Consider the following 25,498-nt stretch of genomic DNA (forward strand, 5'->3'; position numbering starts at 1 on the left):
AGTAGGTACGAATTATCTATAAGTAGGCACCATTTATCGATTAGATACTAGATAAGAAGCATTTGCTGCATGCTGAGAAATGAAGACTTGCAATCAACCCAAGTCTACAAAAGACTGAGAGAAAATGAAGAATGTGTTGAAAGTTATCAGTTGAAGTCTTAGCTAGCATATTATTTCAAGTACAAGTCTAGAGAGATATTGAATTGTGTTTTGCTTTTTTAGAACCAGTCTTAGCACCATAACAGTCTATGAAAGATGGAGAGAGGTGGCGAATGATATGTTGGTTGCCAGTGTACAATGTCTCATGTCTGGCCCATGTCTTTACAAGACTTAGAGAGCATTTGAATAATTTGTTGAGTGTTGGTAACTGAAGGTGTATGCGAGTCCAGATCAAGTAAAACTGAAAAAGAAGTTGTCTCTTTGGTTGTATATTGGGAAATAAAGTCCCACATCACCAAATGCTCCTTCACCAAAACCTAACCCAAGACAAAGGGAAGTGAGATCATTTGTTATTAGTAGGGAAATGAAGTCTAAGGCCAAGTCCAAGTTTTGAAAGACCCAGACAGAGAGAGAAAACATGAACTACTGTGTATATGCTGGGAGATGGAATCCTGCACCCCGCCCAAATCATAGAAAGACAGAGAGAGAAAAATCCTTGGCTGTGAACTAGATATAATGGCACCATACTCATCTCCGCCCTTTTCTAAGACTCTGAAAAAGAGCTGGTGTTCTTTTGTTGTGTACTGAACATTATAAAAGTTGAATTAGTACAAATGTATGATTTGTGGGATGCAACGCCAAATACAAGGCTTCAACCTGAGTTGTAGAAAGAATGATGGGTGCATGGGGTTTGAAGGAAAATTATACCGAATATTTAAAAGAGTCAATATAGTTGAAAAAAGCAAAGGAAGACATCTCCCTATGTTTCTAAGGCAGGTAGCGTCCTGCTGGCTCTGGGTGACTGGGGGCCCAGAGGTTAAGCAGCCCAGGATGGCAGGAGCTGTAGGGATTTAACTCCCGAAGGAATGTAATTTACTTTTTTTAAAAGCCTTGTGGTCCTGGGGTTTTGCAGAACAACATGTAAAATGATACATTCTCACATGCTGCCACCACATGCAACACTCAACATGTTAAATCACAAAAAAGTGTTATCTCCAAAATGTAGGCTTTTAAAATACCAGCTGGGCATACAAAATACAGGTTTTACACCTAAAAGTGGTCATTTCAACAGTTCCCGTGCTATCAGTAAAGGCTCTTGGCCCAGGGCCTGCACTTATGGATTGTAGGTACCCATTGATTAGAATGCATTTTCGCCTTCCAGTTTAACATAGAATTCTGCAATAATTTTGCGGGCATTAGACAAGATATACAAGATATTATAAATGCTGAATGTGGGGCCAAGGGCGCGGGTGTTTGTTCCCCGAAGGTAGACGTGGTGCCGCTGTCAAGCTCCACCTCCACCCACTCAGCCCAATATAATCACCCCACCCCCATGAGGGCAAAGGCTGCAGGGGTCAAGGGCGTGAACTTTTGTTCGCCGCAGGGTGTTCGGTGGCTGCGGAGGGAGTTCTCCAGGAATTGCAAAGAGCAGAAAAGTCGTGGTGGGCTTTGATTGTAGGAAACTATATTCCCAACTGGTAGAGAGGACAAAGGAATGCCGCACATAGAAGGACTTCTGCAACACCAGACGAGGTGAGCAGACAAGCTTGGGGGAGCTATACCTGCATTTTCTTGGGGGGTCTCTGTGTTTTGGGTGCATAATACAATTGCGTCCTGAAAATGATCCCCACTGACTGCGAAATGGTAAAGAGTATCTCTCAATCGCCCATTAAACAGTTATCTACCAAGCTCGATAAAGTTACCCATCATGCCTCTGAATTTCCCTAAAATGAAAAACCTAATTGTCAGGAGAAAAATTCACACTGCCTTCCCACGCCCCACATCAGATGAAGTAAAGACCAAGCCTAATAATTCTTTAAGATCTGTGGGGCATGCACGCACACTAATCAGCGAAATACACCAGTTTCTCGGCAATAGCAATATATCCGTAAATCTTGACCCCTGGGGGGACAGAACTACTGAGCAGGTCTCCAAGGCCAACAAGCACAACACAGGTCCCAGCAACAGGGATACGGACCGTCTCTGCGGATGTGTACATCAGGACACCTAGGATCCTTCAATGGCTGTGACTGGGGAACTGTATAGCAAAATGCCCTTGCTCTTGGAAAGACCCTGTGCATCTGTGGCCATAGGAATCCCAAATCTCCAAGCTAATGGTGCCCTACTAGCCACCATGAGCACCATGACTACTAATTCGACCACCTCATCCTCCACTGGTCTGATCTTCAGCCAGTCTTCATTGATCAATTTTGACATCTCAGTCACCCTGTGTCACCTTGGAAAAGTTGCAACTGGTTTGGGGGAGGCCTAATTTCACTGATGGCTGACAGTGGGGACAACACCATCACCACCCAAATGCAATACTACGAACCTCAGGGAATCACGGCGGGACCGAGGGGGTCTCTTGCAAGACAATCAATGGGGCATTGGTAATGTCCTGTTGCTTGCCGAGCAATGAGGGCAAACGGCGGCTTTCAGCCTGGCATTAACTTCTTCTGCCGCATCTCTCCCCCAGCTTCCCCATCCCACTCTGGACCAGTACCAACATCCAAATCTGACCAGGAAGGGATGGATGACCCAGCGGCCCCCGCAGGCAAATGCAATCTCGTTTTGTCTGAACTGGTGTCCATTAAAAAACGTCTCCAACTGCTGCTGGCAAATCACAGTAAAGGAGAGTTCAATGGGTAGGATTCCACCACCCAGGAGGGCAAAAAGGGGGGTCTTAAATATTTTGCCGACTGTACCGCTTGCTAACCATGCCAGCTCTCCTAACAATCTATACCGCAATCCCAACCCTGTAAGCCTGGGGTCCGCAAGTGGCTGCAATGAGAGCTGTAAAATTAAAAGTACCCCCTCTGGCCCCTATAGCCCAAAGGGGGAGAGACTTTTCCTTGAGTACACAGAAGCCCTCTCCACTTCCATCTTCCTACCAGCAAGGGAGACGGTGGCCCTAGGTTAAATGCCACTATGGGAAAGTCATCTAGCGGAGTGGGCTATGCGCCATTGAATTATATTGCCAACCCTGGCAAGGGGATAGTGCCCGGCAGGGGAGGGTCAATATATCTACATATGTCCCGAAACTGCCCCCAAACTTTAATTAGCCCAGGCAAACCCTTGTGAATAAGTGTATTCACTGGATCCAGACTGTGCGTGGCTGCCTATTCATAACACAGGAGACGATCTTAAGGTGTACCAGTCTGCCCTACCAGGGGGAAAGTGCCAATGTCTATGTTCAAATTTACTTTAGGGAGCCAAGTGTGGGGGAAAGTATATTGGGTTTTGCCAGGAGATGCCACCCCCCACCTAACACCGTGATTGAAATTAGAGCGTACCCTAGGGGGATATCGATGAGCACCCCAAAAATAGCCCCCACTTGCCTGTTGTCTCTGGTGTAAATGCAGTCCCACTGGGGAAAAAGACATTGGGCAAGCCATTGTGGGCTAAACTACTGGTGCAATCGAGGTGATGGTTGGCCTGCTATGCCCAGTGAAGGAGTCACTAATGACATAAGAAGGCTACAGGGGCACTGCATATGATTTATTTGTAAAATGGATGGAAGGTTTAATTTGTCATTGTTGTTAATTTATTTGAGTCATGATGTACTTTTCTGGCCTTATGGCCAAAATAAAGTTATTGATTGATTGATTGATAAATGCTGAAATAGTACAAATACATTATTTCTTGACTTTAACAAGGCTTTAATCTGAATTGCAGAGAAAATGGAGTTGAAAGCAAATTGTGCAGAATATTTAAGAGACTGCGTATATTTTCAAAAAAGCAAAGACATCTTTGTATTTTTCAAAGCCACATACCCTCTTGCGGGCTCTGAGTGTCTGAGAGCCTGGAAGCAGGGGTAAAAAATGTGAAGTTGCAAACTACTAGCCAGGCATAAAACGTCACTCACCCCCTCAATTAGCCACATACACACAGCGGTACATTTCTTACTCGCCAAGTGGCGAGTGCACATTTTGAGGCCTGCTCGAAGGGTAGGGGAACAGGCTTACAGGAGAGGGAGAAATTTGAACCCAAAAAGCAATGTAATTTACTGTTTTTGAAAGCCTTTGGTTTTGCAGCACACTATACACACTTAGAATTGAGAACACTAGCCTGCGACGCATCTAGATGGGATTGTAAATGTTAGCATATGCCACACCTGGATGGAACTTGAATGTTAGCTAGCATATGCCACACTTAGAATTGAGAACGTTAGCTGGCCTCATATCTGGATGATTATTGTGAAGGTTAGCGAGTGCCACACTTGGACGGAATTAGGTAGATCAGCAAGTACTACTCTTAGACAGAACTGTGAATGTTAGCAGGTCAAATGTCATATAACCCACTAACCAATATAAACTCAAACTCTCTGAATACTTATCCCACTCAAAAAACTCACACAACCATCTCTCGCAGAACAAGCTGCACGCACTTCACCGCACTGCAACAACACATAAGCCGCACCAACAGCACACACGGACTGACACCGATCCAATACTCGCAACAAAGCTCAGCACCCGGTGTCTACGAGTTGAAGCTGCCAACAGTACACCACCCCTCTCACTATCCTACTCCCTCTCCACCCTACTAACCTGTCTCACCTTCTCGTTTTCAGATCCGCTAGAGCGCCTGGGGACCAATTCCGTTGGTGACGGTGCGCTATATAAGTACCTTTAACATTACATAACATAACTATGTAAAATGCTGTCTTCGCACGGGGCCAGCAGGGTGTTAAGTGCCACATAACCAGTCATTGATACACAGTACTTTTCGACTCTGGTTTTTAATACAACTTTTTACTATGTTACACCATTTACAAGTCATCATATTTTTATGGGTAGGACGCACCACGTTAGATTTACCCTATTACTGATAAGACCTAGAAATTGAGTAAGAAAATGTAATCAGCCCCCATGCAACGCAGTGGTCCCGTTATACTTGCTAAAGTTAAGGTGCCATTGTGTTTACATTCTTGTGCACTAAAAGCCAAGGCAGCTCCTTTGAGGAAGGCCTGCTGCCTGTGCCTGTAGCCCCCGCTAGAATGACTAGGATGACTGGGCCCTGAGTCCAGAGCCCCCATGATATACAGTTCTGTGCCCATCGATCCCAGCCATTACTCACAGAAGAACGGATGACGCCTGTGCCTTAAGAACAAGCCACACCATCTCCCAGCAGTGGTATAGAGGATCACATGTCGATCTAATAGTTCTGAGAATGAACTTCAAATCCATGTCTCTCATGTGTGTTCTTTTCCAAGAAACGATTTCAGGATGTAACAGTTGTCCAAGGGAAATTCCAAAAACAGACTATACAGAGCAAACGTTAAAATGAGTGCAGAGAAATGGAGGATGCGCCTGCAGATCAATAAAGAGGTCAGAAACGAAGAGTCTTTTCTCCTTTCAACAGCTTCATTTGGGGGCATGTATTACAATATTCTGGAACATGGACATGCCTATTGTAAATTCCTCTCTTTTCTGGTTTGGCATTGCTGAGGTTTGTGAGTGATCACACCCCAGAAGGCCACATCTGATTGCTGAAGGAGTAGTTTACATGCGAGATAGGGGAAGGGGCAGTTGAAAATCCAGAGAGCTGACCCATGGCCTAGGTGTTGTTGACAGAGCAGAACAGATGGGCCATCCGAACTGCACTGAAATGCAGAAATTCTTCAGGGATGGGTGGAAGTTATCACTATTGGGAGGAGCCCTAAAACAGAAGGGGCCCAAGGGATCAGCCCTAACGCTTTTGAGCATCAGTTGATAGATGGCTAGCTTGTTCTAAGAAGCCAACCCTGGGTGTCTGGTTGGCTGGTCGGTGTAAATACTCCATTGAGGTAATCGAACTTGGGACATTAAGTCTAGGTAGAAAGTCCAAAAGTTAATGTTTAACAAGACACCTTTGCAAAGCCTTTTTGGCTGAAAGATGTAATCACTTTTTGTATGCCAAAAGTGTCTTACCTTTAAGGAGAGAACTAATCAGCAAGCATTAAGCAGTGGATTAAGTGTTGTCGAAGTACCCAATTACTGCTAGAAATAGGGGTATCCTGTCGGGTGCCATTAGGAGGGGAAAGATGCTACGCTTGTACTTCAGGTAATGAAAGACAGTGGAGGCTCAACCTTAATGGGTGAGGGTGGCACCGACCTGCTAGTACCTTTGCCCATTATGGAGGAGCCGTGCCAGCTCAGTATAAGCACTGGGTGCTTCCCCAGCTGCTTTCTGCAGCTGAGGAAGCAATCTTCGGGTGGAATACACGGTCAAAGGGAAACCTGGATTCCATTTGACAGTTTCTATTCTCCAGCGCACATGTCCAATGGCCCATGAAAGGCTGGTGGCGGTTGCTTCCCCAGCCTTGCCCCGGCAATTAGCGATGAAGGCTCGGAAACTGCACCTCTAAATGCGCCCGGCTCCTGTGCAAACTGGAAGCGCTCTTTGCTTCCTGGTTCCTGTTTGTGTGGCGGGGGAGCCTCAGGGTTCCAACGTTTCCTGTGAGGCAGTGCTCTGCAAGGAGCTGACCTGTCCAGGGCTGAAGGTAAGGAATGTATGTGCTTGTATGTTTGTGTCGGTATGGGCTACTGATGGGGTGCAGGAAACATTAAATTAAAACAGGCATGATAAATGTTATTGCGTGACATCTTTGATATAACAGGCATGATAAGTGTTATTGCATGGCTAGACTAGGATTTTGGTGCTGCCAGTCTAGCTGTTTCTTTGTCATGGCATGTTTTTAATTGGCATCTATAACAAAGCAAGCGTGTAGTGTTGTTACGTGGTTAGACTGCCATTTTTGGTGCAGCCATTCTAGCTATTTCTTACTGTGGCATGGCAAAGCCAATTCGAGTATGTTCTTATGTGGGGATACTGCCAAATATTGGCAGAACTAGTGTGGGCATATACTATCATAACTGGCATTATGCGCAAAGCAAGCATGAGTATTTTCTTGTAAGTGCTGTGAAACACTTGTGTACGTCACGCTCTGAAACATTTGTGTACAAGCGTCATACAAATAAAATATCAATATGGGAATACTGGCATGAATTGGCATATATGAATATGGGCACAACCCGCGTGAAAATGTTTTTATACTGGCATATATTGTGGGCAAAAGCATCATGAAAATGCATTGGGAAATGCTCCTGTGTACTGTTGGTGACTTGCATCTATTGGATTTTTTCATGAATTACTCCACGAAACAGATTGCAAATTATCTGGCCTATAGGGTAAGATCAATGCCCAAAGTGCACGACCAATATGCTAGTGGGGCTAATTTGTTTGGTCAAAATAGGACATTGTGCAGCTAGTAGTTTTGACCAGGATTACTGAACAAGTATTCTTTAAAGTGGGGGGCGTGGCTTGAGGCCATGTGACAGGAGCCTGGGCTCGAGAGCTCCTGAGTGATTCTGACGAACAGGAAAAACTGGCATAAATTGCTAAGAAACACAGCCAGAATACCAGCAGAGGCATCAGAACACCGAGAGACCAACTGGGGAAAGCACAGCAATAATCGGAGCAGGAAGAGCGAAGAAATTCGAATTCATAAATCCTGCCCGCTGCATCCAAGATGGCAGGCGCAGTGATATGAGGTCTCCCAAGAAGCGTTGTCGCAACGGAAGACCCGAGGGTGGCCAACAGGTAGAGGAGCTGCAGGGTGTGAGGCAACCAACAGCAGCTGGGCAGCAAGTGCACCCCAAAATACTTTGAGAACAGCAAGTGCGGTGAGGCTCGAACACCGGGGGATCAGGCTCTGAGTGAGCGAGGACACCAGTGTGACTGAAGTTGTGGGGAAGCGCACAGGTCAGTGGTGCAGGGAGCTCCAGGCACCGGAGCTAGTCAAGCGGAGCGGCCTGGGCGGGGCAATCAAGAACATACAGCGGGGGAAGAGAAGATCCGCAGCTCCTCCCCCCTCCACGAGGGAGGCTGACCTTTGCCTGGGAAGGCTCGTCGTGGGACAGTGGTGTAGGCCCCTTCCTGGGGGGAGAGTGAGCCACGTCCCACGCGTTGGTCATTGCGGCACCTGGGGCTCGCCGCCTCGGCAGCAGAGGTGCTTCCCCCGGCCAGCAGAGCAGAGGGAGGCACAACCTGCAGCCCATGAGTACCGGAGGATTCCAGCCCCGATTTGGCGGGCAACCAGCGTCAGATAAGTGAGGAGGGCACAAAAACCGGGGCCATTATCACAACGGCCCAGATTTGTGAGGAGAGAGCCCAAGGAGTTATCAGGAGCCTTGACCTGCATAACCACTGGACAGCCCGCAGGCATGCCCTGACACAGGAGGAGGGAACCAATAGTGCAGTGGATGGGAACTAATGGACGCAATAACTTGCATTTGGTGGAAGTGGGGAACACAGCCATCAGTGTTTCACACGGCACACTGTGCTGCAACAACAAAGCTGAGCTGGATACCAAACACACGCAAATAATCCACGGTGCCCCAGGCTTGAAGGGGATTAGCCGCAGAGCACGACGGAGGTGACGCCACCATACAGAACACCCCTGAGGAGAAGGGATAACACATGCAAGACAGGCATGGGCTAGTAAGTGGGGACATAACCCTCGGCGCTCTTGTGGCACACTGAACTTCAACAGCTGGACTGGACTCTAACCCAGTGGCTTGCACGCAGGCAATAAATGCCCCAACAGGGCTGCAGGTGAGGAGTCACCAGCCAAGATTGCATACAGCGAACTATCCCTTTGCAGGGCTCCACAGGATAACAACAGCAGGCAGCATCTGGCGGACGTGCGAGGGTGCACCCCACTCGCTGCGCAACACAGCAGGGAGCAGAGGGCTTGGACATAGCGCGGGGCGTCCTCTGATGGGGGGACATGTCGGGCAGGGAGAGAGTCCATCCATCCTACCCTGCACAGAGGGTGATTGAGGAGAGATCGCACATGGTTCACAATAAGGTTCAGCCAGGCACAAGGAAGTCAGATGCCGGGACAGCGGCAGAGCGGACTCAAATACCTACGAGTGAGGTCTCGGTCGGGTCGGTCGGGAAATCCAAGGCACGAGGACATACGCAGAACAAAGGGACCTATGCCTGTAATGGGGCAAGGAAAGGAGCGTGCTAAGCACTAAGAGGACACAGATGTCAGCGAATAGGACAGGATATTATGGGAGAACACAACCCACTCAAGAGTAGATTAGTGGTCTGCCCAGTTTTGAAGGAAGAATCTACCCTTCGCCTGGTTATTTTTCATCTTTCACATAAGCTATGCTGATCCAGCCGGGAGGTGAAGAGGGTAGACGCCGGCTGTGGACACGGACCAGCACTGCATTCCGGGCACAGCCCGCATGGACGAATAATAGTGGCAGTGACTAGAAGACGTGGGAGAGCACAACCCACTCGCTGGACAATATAGGGGAACAGAAGGCTCAGGAATAGAGCGTGCATCTACTGATGGAGGGATGAGGCTGGGTTAAGAGCGGAGCTACGCCACAGAGAGGAAAGAGGTTGCACATCGCAGGAAACTGCTCAGGGCAGGTTTAAGGATAAAGAAGACCACCAGACGGGGGGGCATACAACCAGCTTAAGATAAAGGAATGCCAGGCAAATGAAAAGTGGGCAGAGGCAAACAAACCAGCATTGAGCCTTTTGCTAGGAAGTCAGACAAAGGCCAACCCACTCCATCAGAGGCAACCATGGCCTCATCCAGCACAGTACAGCAGGAGGAAGGCGAGAGCCCGATATTGGAAGCTATCATGGCCCTGAAGGCGTCTCTGAAGACCAAGTTGGATAGAGCCATAGCGGCCCTAAAGACGTCCCTGGAAAACAAAATGGACATGGTGATGGTGGACGTGAGCCTCCTCCGACAGGACGTACGGACCCTGGCAGACCGCGTGGGCACGGCGGAACAACAGGTGCAGCAGAACACCAATGATGTTGCAACCACTCAGACTTAAATGTCAGACATGCTTTGAAGGGTCAAGATCCTGGAACAGAGGGCGGAGGACGCAGAAGGAAGGGCTCGAAGGAATAATATCCGAATTGTTGGACTACCGGAGGGAGAAGAAGGCCAGGACCCTACGAATTATGTCGAGAATCTCCTGTTCCAGAAGATTGGGGCAGGGGTACTATCCCAAGGGTTCGCAGTGGAGAGAGCCCACAAGGCCCAGACCATAAGGCCCCAACCAGGAGCCCCTCCAAGATCAATGATCGCAACAATCATGAAATTCAAAGATCGGGAGAAAATACTGGTGTTTTCTAGAGAAGGGGGAATGATAACCAGGAACTCATCCAGAATAACGAACCAGGAACTCATCCAGAATAACGATCTACCCGAACTATACAATCCTGGTGCAGAGACAAAGAGCAAGCTTTAGCCCCACCAAGGAACGCCCCAAGGCAGCGGGTATACATTACATGCTGCTGTACCCAGAAAAACTGAAGGTGATGCGAGAGGGCAGATCGCATTTCTTTGAGACAACAGAAGAGGCCCAAGCATGGATGGATCAACAGGGTGTCCTGCAAGGGAGACCCAGGAATCCCAATAATGACGCAAATCTACCCAGGGGGCAACGGGAGTGAGCCTGTCATGGAAAAGATGGTTCCGACACCATGAATACTATGTAAACCAGATGGAATATAATTAAAGGAGCAACGAGTGATGGTATTGCCGCAGAAGGCGACAGGACATGCAACCCCCAGACTTTTGTTAGTCAGGATGTCAGTTTTAAGGCATCATGTTGCCGCGAGCCAGCCCCACCTTGGTGGGCGAAGCAAGAGAAGCAGGGGTGCTCGAGCAGGGGGAGGGAGGCTGGGCGTTTGTTTAATAGTTATGGTTAGTGAGTGGTTAGTTGGGAAGAGTGAAGGTACAAGTGGGGGAGAAAGCACCAAGCAACAGGAACGAAGCGCAATGGGCAGGCAAACAGACACACATCCCAATACATCCAAACATGTAAGACACAGCATGAACGGGGAAGGCCAGACCCACTCCATGAGTGAGAAATCAGCGAACGATGGAACAAGAATGCCCACCAGCAGACACAAGCCAATAGGCAGGCCTATGGGAACAGATGGGCCACAGGACAAAGTAACCAAATGGGCCAAGAAAAAGCAGTCATAGCCACCTGGAATGTCAGAGGACTAAACGCCTACGTCAAGAGACTAAGGGTTTAGGCCTGGCTGAATAGAGCAAAAGTACAGTTCGCTATCCTGCAAGAAACACATTTGATGGTGGAAAGCAGACAAAGATAGCTAAGAAATGGGGAGGACAAATATATAGCTCAACATACTCGAACTATGCCAGGGGAGTTCTGACATGGATAGCTCTGGGAATTCCCTTCAAACTAATAAGACAAGAGAAGGATAGGGAAGGCAGAATGGTGATCGTACACGGAATGTTGGAGAGCAAAGAGGCGTGCCTGATAAACACGTACGCCCCAACCACGACGCAACAGAGTTCTTCAAGACGATTGCATCCCAGCTAGCCCCCTATAGAGGAGCGTCATTTATATGGGCAGGAAACTTTAACTGCATGCTGAACCCGCAGGTGGATAGATCCAACAGCAAGCAGAGGAAACCACCTCTGCCGGCCAGAGCCCTACAGAAGACTCTAGACCAGCTGGAATTGAAGACGTCGGGAGGAAGGTACATGACAACACCAGGGAATACACACACTATAGTACACCCCCGCATAGATTACTTATTTACTGGCAGGGAGTCCCTAGGGGAATTCACGGGGATACATATTAAGAACGCTATCCGACCACGCCCGATAGTAGCAATATGGACATACACATACAGAGGATCCCCCACACCCACCTGGAGAATGAGGCCGAAGGCACTGACAGATGAAGTCTTCTAGGAACATATTAGAGAGATAGAGGACTATTTTGACCATAATGCTGGGAGTGTGGATAGCACTGGCATGGTCTGGGATGCTTTCAAGGTGGTAGTCAGAGGAGCGGCGATAGGGAAGGCCGGTGGACTCAGGGGATCCATTATGGCTGACCTAGGGGAAATAGAAAAGGAGATAGACTGGGCTGAAGCACGGGCAGGGGAGAAGGGGGAAGAACCGGAGGAGCTTACAGCACTGCAATTGCAGTGTTGCGCAATCTGGGAGAAACTGGACAGATTAGACTATGGGACGTATATACAGAGACTACACGCTGAACGGGACAAGCCAGGCAGGCTCCTAGCCTGGCTCACTAAACAAGAGAACAGGCACGAACCAATAACCGCAATCAGGGATGAGCGAGGCGAGGAAGTGAGGATCCAAGATGGGATTAATGGGGTGTTCTCACGGTTCTATGAAGAACTGTACTCAAAGAAGCGGTAGCGGAGGATATAACTGATGGCCTAGGAGAGATTCCCCTCCTCAGGCTATTGAAGGTACAGGGGCAGACATTGGATGCGCCCCTCACGCTCGATGAGCTGACCACAGTGATAGCTGAACTCCTGACAGGTAAATCCCCGGTACCGGATGTGTTACCCAGGGAATTCTATAAGAAATACAAAGACACCCTGGCCCCACGGCTGCTAGAGATGTTTCAGGAGGCATATGAGGACGGAAGGTTGCCACAGAGCTTATCCGAATCGGTCATCATACACATATTGAAACCGTGGAAGCCAGCTCTCGAGTGTGGCTCCTATAGACAGATTTCCCTAATCAATCAGGACTCCAAAATCCTGACCGCAGCCCTAGCGAACCGACTGAAGCGGGTCATATCCATGCTGGTGCACCCAGACCAAACGGGATATGTACCGGGGAGAAATATGACATGGAATCTGCGCAGACTCCACCAAGTTATTGAGAGCACGAACCAAGAACAGGGGGAATGCGCAGTGGCGTCGCTAGACGCCATTAAGGCATTCGATTCAGTGAACTGGGACTGGCTACTAGGGGCTCTTGCCCATTTTGGAATAGCAGAGGGGTTCCTCCGTTGGATTCAGCTTCTTTATAGTGATCCCAGAGCAAGGGTGAAAACGGGTAGGCACATCTCGGAGGGGTGGAAGATTGGCAGGGGTATGAAGCAGGGATGCCCACTATCTCCGATGTTATATATACTGGCTCTGGAGACATTCGCCGTTTTCCTCAGGGCAGAGTACGGGAACGTGGGAATAGAAATGGGGGTGATAGATGGGGTGATACACTTAATTTCGATATATGCAGATGGCATACTTCTCTATGTTGAGAACCCAAAGAAAACATGCCAGACCTTCTAGAAGCACTGGGGGCATTTGCCAGACTGTTGGGTATCACGATCAACAAGGAGAAATCCTTGCACTGCCCCCGACCAGTTACCGAGCCTAGGACTCAACTGGAAACCAACCACTTTCCGCTACTTGGGAGTGGACATACACCACAGCACCATAGCAACGCACACGGCTAATACACAGGCAGCTCTAGCCAAAATATAAAAGGCTGTGATGTTCTGGAAGACACTCCCACTGGGGATGATAGGGAGAGCCAGCCCTATTAAAGATGACGGTCCTGCCCAGCCTACTGTACTACTTTACTAATATCCCACATACCATTCCTAGGCCCTTCTTTAGACGGCTACACATACTGGCAAGAGAGTTCCTGTGGGGCGGGCTGAGGAACAGGATAGCGCTGAATATACTAAAGAGAGATTATGAATGCAGGGGGATCAAGCTACCAGACTTTGAACGCTACTACCTGGCTGCACAACTCCAATTCGTTGTGAAATGGTTGGGGGACGATAAATCTATAGATACATTGCTCTTTCAGCCAGCAATACAACACTATTACCTGTGGGAACTCCCATGGATGGACAAGGCTCTAGCCAAACTACTCCCTTCTAAAGTTCAACTGGGCCTGACTCTGTGGAGGAGAGCGTGGAAGATTCAAGGGGCCCGGGACCCCGACTGAAGACAAATCCCCCTCGTGGGACTAGTTGACGCTCACACTGCGCCCCTGACCACCTACCGCGCGCAGTGGGAAGATCAGGGAGTGGCATAGACCAGAGACCTATGGAAAGGACAGTGGGTGGATTTTCAGACCTTGATAGATAAACAGGGCGTACACAGCGGACAATTCCTATTGTACAATAGCATGATACAGAGGATCAATAAGAGGTGGAGGACATTGCCGGGAGAAGGAGACAGCGAGGGAGTACTGGATGCATGGTACAATGTGTCAGAGGGGACACACACGATATCCAGACTCTATGAACAGCTCCTGCGCAGCAATAATGAAAGGGCGCTGCAAGATGGGAAGAAGAACTCCATAAGACTTTCACTGAAGGGGAGTGGCGCAGAACACTTCAGTATGCCAAAAAAGTCTCCAGAAATGCGAGATTCAAGCAAATGCAGCTGTACCTCATGCACAGGGCGTACCTCACACCCAAGAGAATGTCGCACATGGGACACAAGCAATCCCGAAGCTGCCCATGTTGTGCGGAGGAACAGGCAGATATGATACATAGGTTCTGGTGCTGCCCGGGGATACTGAACTTTTGGGACACAGTGAAAATGAGCGCAGAGGCAGGAGGGATCCAAATGCAAGCGTGGTCGCCGGAATCTTACCTTTTGGGGCTGTTCCCGAGGGGCGGCAAACAACAGACACATATAGCGTATATGAAAGACCTAATGTGTTTTCTGGCGAAACGCCGCGTAGCGATGGCATGGAATTCGAGCACAGGGCCATCAGCAGAATTGTGGTTTGCAGACCTGAAAAAATTGACAATAGCGGAAACATCAGTGTGGACCAGAGCGGCGCAGAGGGGAAAGGGGGAGAGTGGGGCCAAACTACTTGCATGGAACTCTCTCGTACAGGACCTGTTTAACAACACGGAAGGGCAAGACACGACAGGCCCTAGTGGACCGGAGGAGGATTGAACCCCCCGTTGACAATGTAAGAGAGAGAACTCTGAGGAGGCTGTGGACATGCCGCAAGGGGCCTACCGCGGGATCCAGGGATGATCAATACTGAACATGATGGATAGATAAGGAGTGAGCCAATCCGATGCGCCAAGGAGACGGGGGATAGTGTAGGATCCCAACACGAAGTGCCAGTTGCAGTGTAATGTTGTAGTGTAATGTTGTTGTTGTTGTAGAAGTTTGTTTGTTAAGTGTTAGAAATGAATAAAGAGAATTTTTAAAAAAAGGGTTCTTTAAAGTGCACAATTTGCAACACGTTTTGTAACCTCCTCTCCCCCTTGGGTACTACTCAGGCAATCTGTTGCAAAAGAAAGGCATTGCCATTTTCAACTGAGGGCTATATTTTCATAGGTGCCATATCCAATTCTATGCCCCAGCCCATCCCTGGTATCATACTCCAATCCTTGTGGGCCTCAAACATGTTGGGTTACTAAATATCATTTACACAAGAGGCTGGTTTTGATACCTTTTATTCGACTAACTGAATTGAATGAATCATTTCACTTCCTTGCTGGCCCTGCAGGTCTATGGTGTTAGTTCGAAATAGGTGGTGTATGTGTGCCGTTTGATCTTCCAGCCCTCTATCTCCTCACTACACCCCTCCTCTCCTCCGCCCAACTCCACCCACCTTCTCTACTTCCAACACCCATCTCCTCTTTCTCTCTGATTTTGTTCTCTCTCCTATCATCTATCTCAGATGTTACTACCTCCTTTCCTACCCCTCTCAACTCTACTACTTGTGAGGAGCCAGGAATGACACTCAGATACAAGGGATTCATGGTTTTGGTGAAAGACTTTTGTTAAAATAAAAGGCTGTGGGTAAATTCATCTCTGTTCCTGCTCTAGAGGTGTTTCCCTACCTAAAACCAAAACCAAGGGTCTGTCAAGGATAGAATGTCCAAAGCAAAACCGGCCCCTATCCAAAGTTCTATTCTGGCCCTCCCTCACACTGTAACAAAATGAAGTCGAAGGTGAAAAGGGTAATGTATTTGGTCTTGAGTGGTTTATAAATGTTCAAAACGGAAAATGTGTAACTCCAACACAAAAGTTCCAGAAGAACCCTTCCCCTGGATTTCCCTCTGTTGTCTATTCAAATGTATCAGTTCCTTGAGTTTACTGTTCTCTACAACACAACTGATACCGAAAACAACTTGGTTCTTTATTTTTATACTGCTAGGATACCTGTTGTACTCTCCTGACAGGTTTTCACCCCTCTTATCTTTGATTCCATACAGCCACTGGCTAGTTCTGATATCTCCTTCTCGGGTTGCTTTTAGGTGATATATGTCTTCCACATTGTTCAGTGTGTCCTTGCATGGTGTGTTCCTTGCCAGCGCTTCCTTAGTTGCACACACTTGCAATTGCGTGGTACACTCTCCTACCAGGGCTTTCTTAGATGCACTTGAAACTGCCTGGTATACTCTCCTGCCAGGGATTTCTTAAAACACACTTGCAGCTGCCTGGTATACTTTCCTGCCAGGTCTTTCTCAAACGCACACACTTGCAGCTTTTCTCATCTGGGCTCTGTGCCCTACCACAACATAATGTATCATTGTATTTTCTTACCTAATGCTGTCTCTGCCTGGTACCCTATCCTGCCAGGGCTTTTTCTCAAAAGATATATTCAAAAGGGTGAAAACTTCATACTTTTTGTCTGTTTTTCCATGTACAGAAATGTTCACAAGTTCCTGCATTTCCAGGTACTTCCTTTCCTTTCTTGACATTTGTATGTCTTTGGTCTGTATGCCAATACATCCCAGTGTCCCAGTTTCCCTTCTGTGGACTCAATGGTTTCTGGCACACTTCGTTCTCATTATGTTAAGCCGTGACAATTGCTCAACTTCTCTTCCCGTCTCTCCGCCTTTGCTATTTAGCTAATCTACCTCTCGCAGTTTCTGCTTCGGAGAGGCAAACGCTGCTGCTTCACATCTGCTAACACCCAGGAGCCCTGTGCTGGCTTCTGGCATTCCCGCAGTGCGTCTTCGCTCACAGACGGCTCTCGCCTTCTTCCTCTTTGAGCTGGATGGCTCCACAGTACTTTTGATAGCCCCACAGTCTCTCCGTTTGCACAGAGGGAAGCAGCTTTCTCTCTCCAGCAGCATGCCTTCGTTCTCTCGTTGCAGCCTGAGCCGACTGCTCTCTGCACACTGAAAATGCTCTTTCTGCTCTCAGCTGTTGTACTTTTTAATCTCCCGGCCACATGTATGCACATTCAACAGCTAGAGCGCAGCTTGTGATCTTGGTCTTTTCCGATCTGCATTACTCGGCTCCTCCTCCTTGTCCCAGTATTATTGCAGTTCTGGAAATGGAAGCCCATTCCTTGATGTATTACTTGTGAAGTCTGTGTTATGTTATGTTATGTTATTTTGCATTTATATAGCGCCTTATATACCATTGGTATGGTCTGAAGGCGCTGGTAGGTTGAACGCCCTTGGGAACCGAAGTTCATATCAGTAGAGAGAGTAGAGAGAGTCAAAAGGTGCGTGTGAGCACCGGGTATGTGTACAGCTCGTGCTGTATCAGTGTAATAGCTGCTTTCTAGCTTTCTAGCGGTAGGTGTGGTGGTTGAGAGGTCAGGAGTATGTGTTCGTTCTGGCAGGATTTATCCGGATCGGATGTGGCTGCGTTAGGGCTGAGGAGAACGCCTCGCTGGGGGGTGTGTAACCAGCAGTGATTACTTAGAATGATGTTGAGTGAGCAGCGAATGTTGATATGAGAACAGTTATACCGAATGGTGTCATAGTAGCTCTGTGTTCTAGTTGAGTGGTGATGTAAGGAGAGAGTAAGCGTGTTGGTGAGATATGATGGGTTACATGCCCTTTCAGAGACTTGTAAATTCACAGAGAGGCTATTGGGCACACTTCTAAATTCACAGAGCAGCTACTGGGCACACTTCTAAATTCAGCGGGGCTGTTGGGCACATTTCTAGAATCACAGAGAGGCTATTGTACACATTTCTAAATTCAGCTTCTAAATGCACACTTCTAGAATCACAGAGAGGTTATTGGGCGCGCTTCGAAATTCAACTTTCTAAATGTACTTCTAAATTCAACTTTCCACAGAGAGGTTATTGGGCACACTTCTAATGCAACTTCTAAATGCACTTCTAAGTTCAAACTTTTTAAATGTACTTCAAAATTCAACTTTTCCACAGAGTGGGTACACTTCTAAATTCAACTTTCACAGAGAGGCAATTGGGTACACTTCTAAATTCAACTTTTCACAGAGAGGCTATTGGGCGCACTTCTAAATGCAACTTCTAAATGCACTTCTAAGTTCAACTTTCATAGAGAGGCTATTGAGTACACTTCTAAATTCAACTTTTCACAGAGAGGCTATTGGGTACACTTCTAAATTCACTTTCACAGAGAGGCTATTGGGCGCACTTCTAAATGCAACTTCTAAATGCACTTCTAAGTTCAACTTTCATAGAGAGGCTATTGAGTACACTTCTAAATTCAACTTTTCACAGAGAGGCTATTGGGTACACTTCTAAATTCACTTTCACAGAGAGGCTATTGGGTACACTTCTAAATTCAACTTTTCACAGAGAGGCTATTAGGTACACTTCTAAATTCAACTTTTCACAGAGAGGCTATTGGGTACACTTCTAAATTCACTTTCCACAGAGAGGCTATTGGGTACACTTCTAAATTCACTTGTCACAGAGAGGTTATTGGGCACACTTCTAAATGCAACTTCTAAGCGCACTTCTAAATTCAACTTTTAAATGTACTTCAAAATTCAACTTTTTCCCAGAGTGGGTACACTTCTAAATTCAACTTTTCACAAAGAGGCTCTTGGGTACATTTCTAAATTCAACTTTTCACAGAGAGGCTATTGGGCGCATTTCTAAATGCAACTTCTAAGTGCACTTCTAAGTTCAACTTTCATTGAGAGGCTATTGAGTACACTTCTTAATTCAACTTTTCACAGAGAGGCTATTGGGTACACTTCTAAATTCACTTTCACAGAGAGGCTATTGGGTACACTCCTAAATTCAACTTTTCACAGAGAGGCTATTGGGTACACTTCTAAATTCACTTTTCACAGAGAGGCTATTGGGTACACTTCTAAATTCACTTGTCACAGAGAGGTTATTGGGCACACTTCTAAATGCAACTTCTAAGTGCACTTCTAAATTCAACTTTTAAATGTACTTCAAAATTCAACTTTTTCACAGAGTGGGTACACTTCTAAATTCATTTTCCACAGAGAGGCTATTGGGTAAACTTCTAAATTCACTTGTCACAGAGAGGTTATTGGGCATACTTCTAAATGCAACTTCTAAGTGCACTTCTAAATTCAACTTTTAAATGTACTTCAAACTTCAACTTTTTCACAGAGTGGGTACACTTCTAAATTCAACTTTTCACAGGGAGGCTATTGGGTACACTTCTAAATTCAACTTTCCACAGAGAGGCTATTGGGTACACTTCTAAATGCAACCTCTAAGTGCACTTCTAAATTCAACTTTTAAATTTACTACAGAATTCAACTTTTTCACAGAGTGGGTACACTTCTAAATTCAACTTTTCACAGAGAGGCTATTGGGTACACTTCTAAATTCAACTTTTTCACAGAGTGGATACAGAGTGAGTGCTAACAATCACATTTCTGCCTAGATTTGGCGCAGGCTAACCTGTGGTTCTCTCGGGCTATGGTACTGGTTAACATTAGACTGCAGGCCGTTGAAAGGTAGATTAGAGTGGCAGGAGCTTTCTGGAGTAGAGTAATTGCTCTACCCCCCACCCAGGCCAACACTTACAGTTTTGTTGGTGTCTGGTGGCTTCATTGGCTTCCCCTGCTGACACCTGCAGACACATCTCGGAGCTGCCAATGTAGGAGCCGCCCTTTGCCTTGGAGCCCTTAGCCGAAGGGTGCTGCCGGGCAGAGGGCTGCCCTGGGGGGATCCTGATATGGAGAGGTGGGACCAATCATGGGGCACGGGCAAGATTTTAAACTGAGCACATGCGTTGGAGTGGGTTCGGGAGCACTCAACTGCATCCGCATTGTAATGGCGGTGAGCAGGGTCACTAGGGTCGCTAGACACATAACACCAGGGAGCCTGGCCCAATCACGGTGCGCTGGTGGGGTGGGAGGAGGAGAGGCAGGAGAAGACTCTGCAGGGCTGCAGGGCATGGGAAGGCAAACTTCCGTTTTTATTTATTTATTTTGAAAATGGCCTGAAATGGGTCTGGGAGCCAGGTGCAGACTCTGGGGAGCTGCGGGGGTATGGAAACGCCAACTTTCCATTTTAAAAACAACATATGGGTCGGAATGGGTCCGGGGGCCATGAGGGGTGCTTCACTCACCTGCGTCCGCGTTGTAAGCATTCTCAGTTATCTTTAATGGCAAGTTGGCTCTAGATGACCTATAGGTAGAGTCTGAAAAGATGTATTCATGATTCGTAGAGAAAAAGTCAGATTTTTATGGTTCACATACAGATCTTGGTAGAAGGCCTTTAGTTCCCTTCCTAGGTGGATGAGGGAGGTGTAACAATATGCCTTCAAGGCATTGGATATGGATGGGTTATCCTCAAAAGGAAAAGGGGATACCATGTCTCCCCCATGTGATGCTCCCTCATATAGCCACCCCAGGGTCAGGATCTGGTAGCGGCTGCTGTCCCTTGGCCACATGGGCAGAGGTCACCGCCGGGAAAGGAGTGATGACACCATCAAATTCATCACATACTATTTTGCCTTCTCTGCACCACTACGACTCTCACTGCTACTGCTTTTCCCTCACTTCCATCTTGTTCCCAAGACTTGCACTCTTCTAGTTCTCTCCACCCTTTGTTGTTACTCCTCCTTTCGTCTTTCATTCCTTAGGCTCACCGCTACACCCAGCACTTACCTTGCTGGAGGATGTATCTTCGTTGGATCCTGCTTGCTCCCACAGATGTTCAGCAGCGGGCCAGGGACAGATGGGTGGCTGAGGGTGTGGTCCCGGCACAGTGATGTGTGAGGAGTAAGAAATGTGAGGCGGACAAGTAGAATTTTCTCTCAAGTAGCCAGTTTATTAAATAATAAGGGTGAGGAAAATGCCTCACTTTCCCTAACCTATTGACGGTTTCCCTACCTTTCATGCTAAGACTAAAGGAAAACACTTTAAAAAGGTTTCTGTCCCTCACACTTATACATACATCAAAATCATACAGGTATCACATGGCCAATCAAACTCAACTATAACAGTTACATGCAAACATAAACTTTGTAAACATGTATCCTTGTTACCTGGGTTGGATCCCCATTCCCTTGGATTAATGTATGATTTTACAGATTAAAGTTCTAGCCAAGAAAGATCTTTTCAATATCCAAATGCTGCTTCAAGTGCAATACAAAGTTATCTTCACTCCATAGGTCTTTCACTTGGCACTTGAATATGTTTAAACAAGATTTATCACTCTTCATATATGATTGTTCAAAGTTTCCACAAGTTCCTGCTCAATAAACTAGAAAGACTTTTCAGCCTCATTACGAGTGTGGTGGTCTGGAAACAAGGGTGCTGGTAAGCTTGGTGGCACCCTTGTTTCTGGACCGCCACACTGCAAGTCTGCCTGCCGGGGCCGCTGCGCCCGGCACGTCTGACCCTTGGTGCTTCCGAGTCCCCATTCCCATGGAGTTCTATGGGACTCCATGGGAATGGGGACTTACTGAATCCCCCACCTGACTTCCCGCTCTGCCGGGTGTTATGGGTACAGGGGCAACACACTGGTAGCACCAGCTAAGGCGGTACTCATAATGAGGCCCTTTATCGTCACACTTCTAAGCAGTTTTCAATATATCGTCTCTTCTTTGTAAAACAACCACTTTCGGATGGTTTGACCACAGTTCAAATCATAACACATTAGTGGCCTTGCCACTTTCTTTCCACCGCACCCTTCAACCACAATGCAGTACTCCAATGTCTTCTTCCTGGTCCACTAACCTGCCAGGACTAACCACTAACAGTCTCTTTCCTGGTATACCCGACTGTCAGGATAAAACTCCTACTACTACTACAAGCACTCTCTGACAAGGTCTGCTTCAAACTTGAGAAAAGTCTTTGACTTTCAACAACATTGAGATTCATTAGTTTGTTCACAAGAGCACAATACACATTGATGCCATTTGTTCCACTGATTTGTTTGCCACATGGAATGCAGGTTAATTTCCCCTCCCCCTTGATAATTGCTCAAGGACGTCTTCTCTACTGCCACCTTTGAGTTTCTTCTACTACACCCGCTAACTGCTGGTAATGTCTCCTGTTCAAGTTTCTCTCTTTAGAATCGTGGGTGTCCCTTTTATTTATCATTGCCCTTCTTTGGCTTAGGCAATGCTGGTTGTCTTGATCAAGTATTGCCACCTTTTTACTTTGGCAATGATTCACATAGTGTTTTTCAAATATTGCCCCCCCTTTACTTTGGCAATGTTGTGTATAAGCTTTCTTCATTTGGTATTTCTTAAAAGTGTTAGTCCATAAATGCTTTAATGCATTAGTTAGGTATTCAAAAGGCTTATTTCAAGTCAGCGGTCTGTAACAGAATGTCCCGGGGTCACCTTGCATTGGCCAATTTACCAGTATTTCCCTGCGCCTCTGTCTAACGCACTACTGCTTCAGCTTCTTCTCGCACCGGGATTTGGATGTCGGACAGCTCCGTCACACTTCCAGCGCTCACGCCTTCTGTGCAGCGAGTCTGCTTTACTCCTTGCATACTCCGGTGCTCGCCAGCCGCCAGAGCACCAAACAGAATTAGGAGAGCTCCTCTCTCCCACGGGATAGCCAGCCTCCTCACCGCTTCCCGCTACACAATCTCTGCACTTCCAAGCCCCAACTCTTATGACTCTCTCGGCACCGCAACTCGCTGGAAACACAGCCACGGTCCTGTAGATTTATTTCTGCTTCTCCCACTGCTGATGAGTTCTAATGGCCTGCTACTGAAGGGGCTTTAAATATCCAAAGTCCCGCTCAGGTGTGGGTCATTAGATCCACTTGACTGCGCATCTCAGTTTATCACCTCTGAGTCCCTCTTCCTCGTCTCAGTACTTAGAGCATTATGGGAAGTCCCTAATGTTCTTGTTCCTTTTTTTCATCATATGTTTCAATTTTACAATAATCCATTAAGACTGTGGGATCATTAGCAAAGTTGTTTAGAGGGTTCTCCCAATTCTCCTGTCCTGTGATCCTCCCGCAGAACACCACCCCCAGGGTCGGGATCAGGAAGCGTCTGCCTTTCCGTGGCCACGTGGGAAGGGATCCAGACCATCTTGCAGGGCCCACGCATGCAGAGGGGTCCTGCACCGCCCTTGCGCACTATGGAGGGCATCCTCTGTTGCCTTTGCAACCCTGCCAAAGGACATAGCCTCGCATTGACTGAGCGGAGGGAATGTAAACCCTGCACAGCCTGAAACTGAAGCATTGTAGAACCGGTTGCCTTGCTTTTGCTCTACCTTGCCCCTGGTTGAATGCCTCACCTCTTCAGTTTTCCCTGCCTGTCCTTCCTGTCATTCTGCTCCTAGCTCTGCTACCAGCCCTGACTAGCTAGCTCTCCTTCCACTGCCTGGCTTCCAGTTGTTTTCATCACCTGGCCCGCCTTGGGGAGTTCTCATGGAGCCTTCCTTCCTGCTGCTCCTGTTATCACCTGTATTTCCGTCCTTCGCTATCCGCATCTACAACAGCCGCCCACCTCCCCAGTTCACTGTTCATCGCTGTTCATGCACCATGTTAATGTGGGGGATGTTCCATTGTGCAGGGAGCTGGTCCCCAAATACCCGTCAGTGTGTCTTCACTGTGGTTCGCTGGGCTGGTTTTGTTTCGACAAATCGCTAGACCAGTCGTCCTGACAAGCCACCTAATACAGGTATTACACACTGCTGTGACAAAGTACTTGACACCTACAACCACCCCTCCACACTACTCCTGCTCCTTATCACTCTTCTACCCTCTCCACATGACTACTACTCTCTCTTCTCGCACTAATACTACTCTTCTTTCCCCAAACCCAGGGATATGGTGCCCTGATCAAACTTCCACTAATCTCACTGTCACTACTCTCACCCGCTCCGTACTTCTCTCCAACATGTCTCTCCTCATAGCTCACTCCTACACCCGCTCTACTAACCTCACTCTCCCCTAACACTCACTCCCTCGCGCCCCTTACTACTAATCCACTCTCCAACTTCTATCTCCCACACTATCTCTAGCACACCTCCTCTACATCCCCTCTACACTTTCTATGCTACACTACACTACACAGCAATGGTACCGCTCTCCCTCACAAATACCTTACCTTACCTACGCTCTACCACCAACTCTCCAACACTCTGCTCCTCCGTTGTTCCTCTGCCTGGTCATTCAGGCCATCTTCAGCTCCTCCTTTGATCTCACCCATACAACCCACACTCTACCTCTCCAGGTGTCTACATTTATGATATAGGGCTGATAGTTCAGTGCCTCGCCAAACACCTAGTTGCAGTGCTCACCTGACGTCCTGCACCAAACGGTGCCTGTCTTTTCTGGAGGACCCAGGTGAGAGGCTTTAAAAAACCCTGTAAAACCCTCCCCCTTTCCAGCACGGTTTTTCTGACAGTCTCTGATGTTCCTCTGTAATGCTGCTAATTCGTTTTTTTTGCTTGGATGGAGTTTGCTGTTTTCCTCGGGTGCTGGTCGTTGCTGGGATGTGGTGAAGGTTCCTGGGTTGCCTTGATTGTCGTGGTTCTTTTCTCTTCTTTGTTTGGATCCAGTCTGGGTTTTCTGTGTTGCTCCCAGGTAGATTCTGTGAGTTGCAGTTCTGCAAAAGAACAGAGAGAACAGTGGCCAGAAACTGTCTTGTGGGCATTGGGAGATCCCAGGGATGGGATTTGCGGCACATCGGGTATTTTTGTGGCCCCCTACTCCCACTTCACATATATGGAGCAAGACTAGTTTTTGTTTTATGGAGCATCCTGCTGCAGGTTGAGAGGAGTTCCTCTCCTCACTCCTTGGCAGGGTCGTGAACCTGTCACACCTGCCTTTGCTGCTGAGACGAAAAACGCACCCCTGGTTTCTGGGTCTTCACAGGACCAATTGGGGGAAACCCCAGGCAACTACACCTGCACGTGCTCCTTGGTTGGAAACCATTAGTTCCTCCTAGTAGGAAAACGTGAGTAACCCCCGAGCGAAAAGGGACAAACAGGTGGCGTCCCCACACTATTGTACTTTTCCCTCTGCCCCCTCCCCCTTGCACTTATCTCCTTGAGCACTTGCATGGTAGGAATGTCACAAGGCCAATATACCGACTAATTTTCTTATTGCTGTTTTTCTAATGATATCCCATGCTCCCCCTCCCCCTTCTTGTCTTGTGGCACCTGGAAACGCTTGTGTATAGGCGCCATACAAATGTCCAATAAATAAATAAACTTGGTACCAGAAGATCTACTCTTCTCAAGATTGATAAGGCCATTACAGTAGCAAGGAAAAGCTCTGTTGCCTCGGCGTCCAGCCTACTCCTATCTCTCACACTACCTCTAGCTCTCACACCTTCTATACACTCCACTTTCTACAATACACTAGACTACACACACAACTG

The 25,498-nt window shown here is 47.6% G+C and overlaps 1 protein-coding gene across 2 annotated transcripts in view; it reads left to right on the forward strand.

Annotated features, from left to right (window-relative positions):
- DNAJC4 (DnaJ heat shock protein family (Hsp40) member C4) overlaps positions 1–25,498 on the forward strand; it is a 1,241,876-nt gene that overhangs the window by 774,079 nt on the left and 442,299 nt on the right. The window lies entirely within an intron of this gene.

This window comes from Ambystoma mexicanum, chromosome 2p (assembly GCF_040938575.1).
Source record: "Ambystoma mexicanum isolate Mex_15411 chromosome 2p, UKY_AmexF1_1, whole genome shotgun sequence".
NCBI lineage: Eukaryota > Metazoa > Chordata > Amphibia > Caudata > Ambystomatidae > Ambystoma > Ambystoma mexicanum.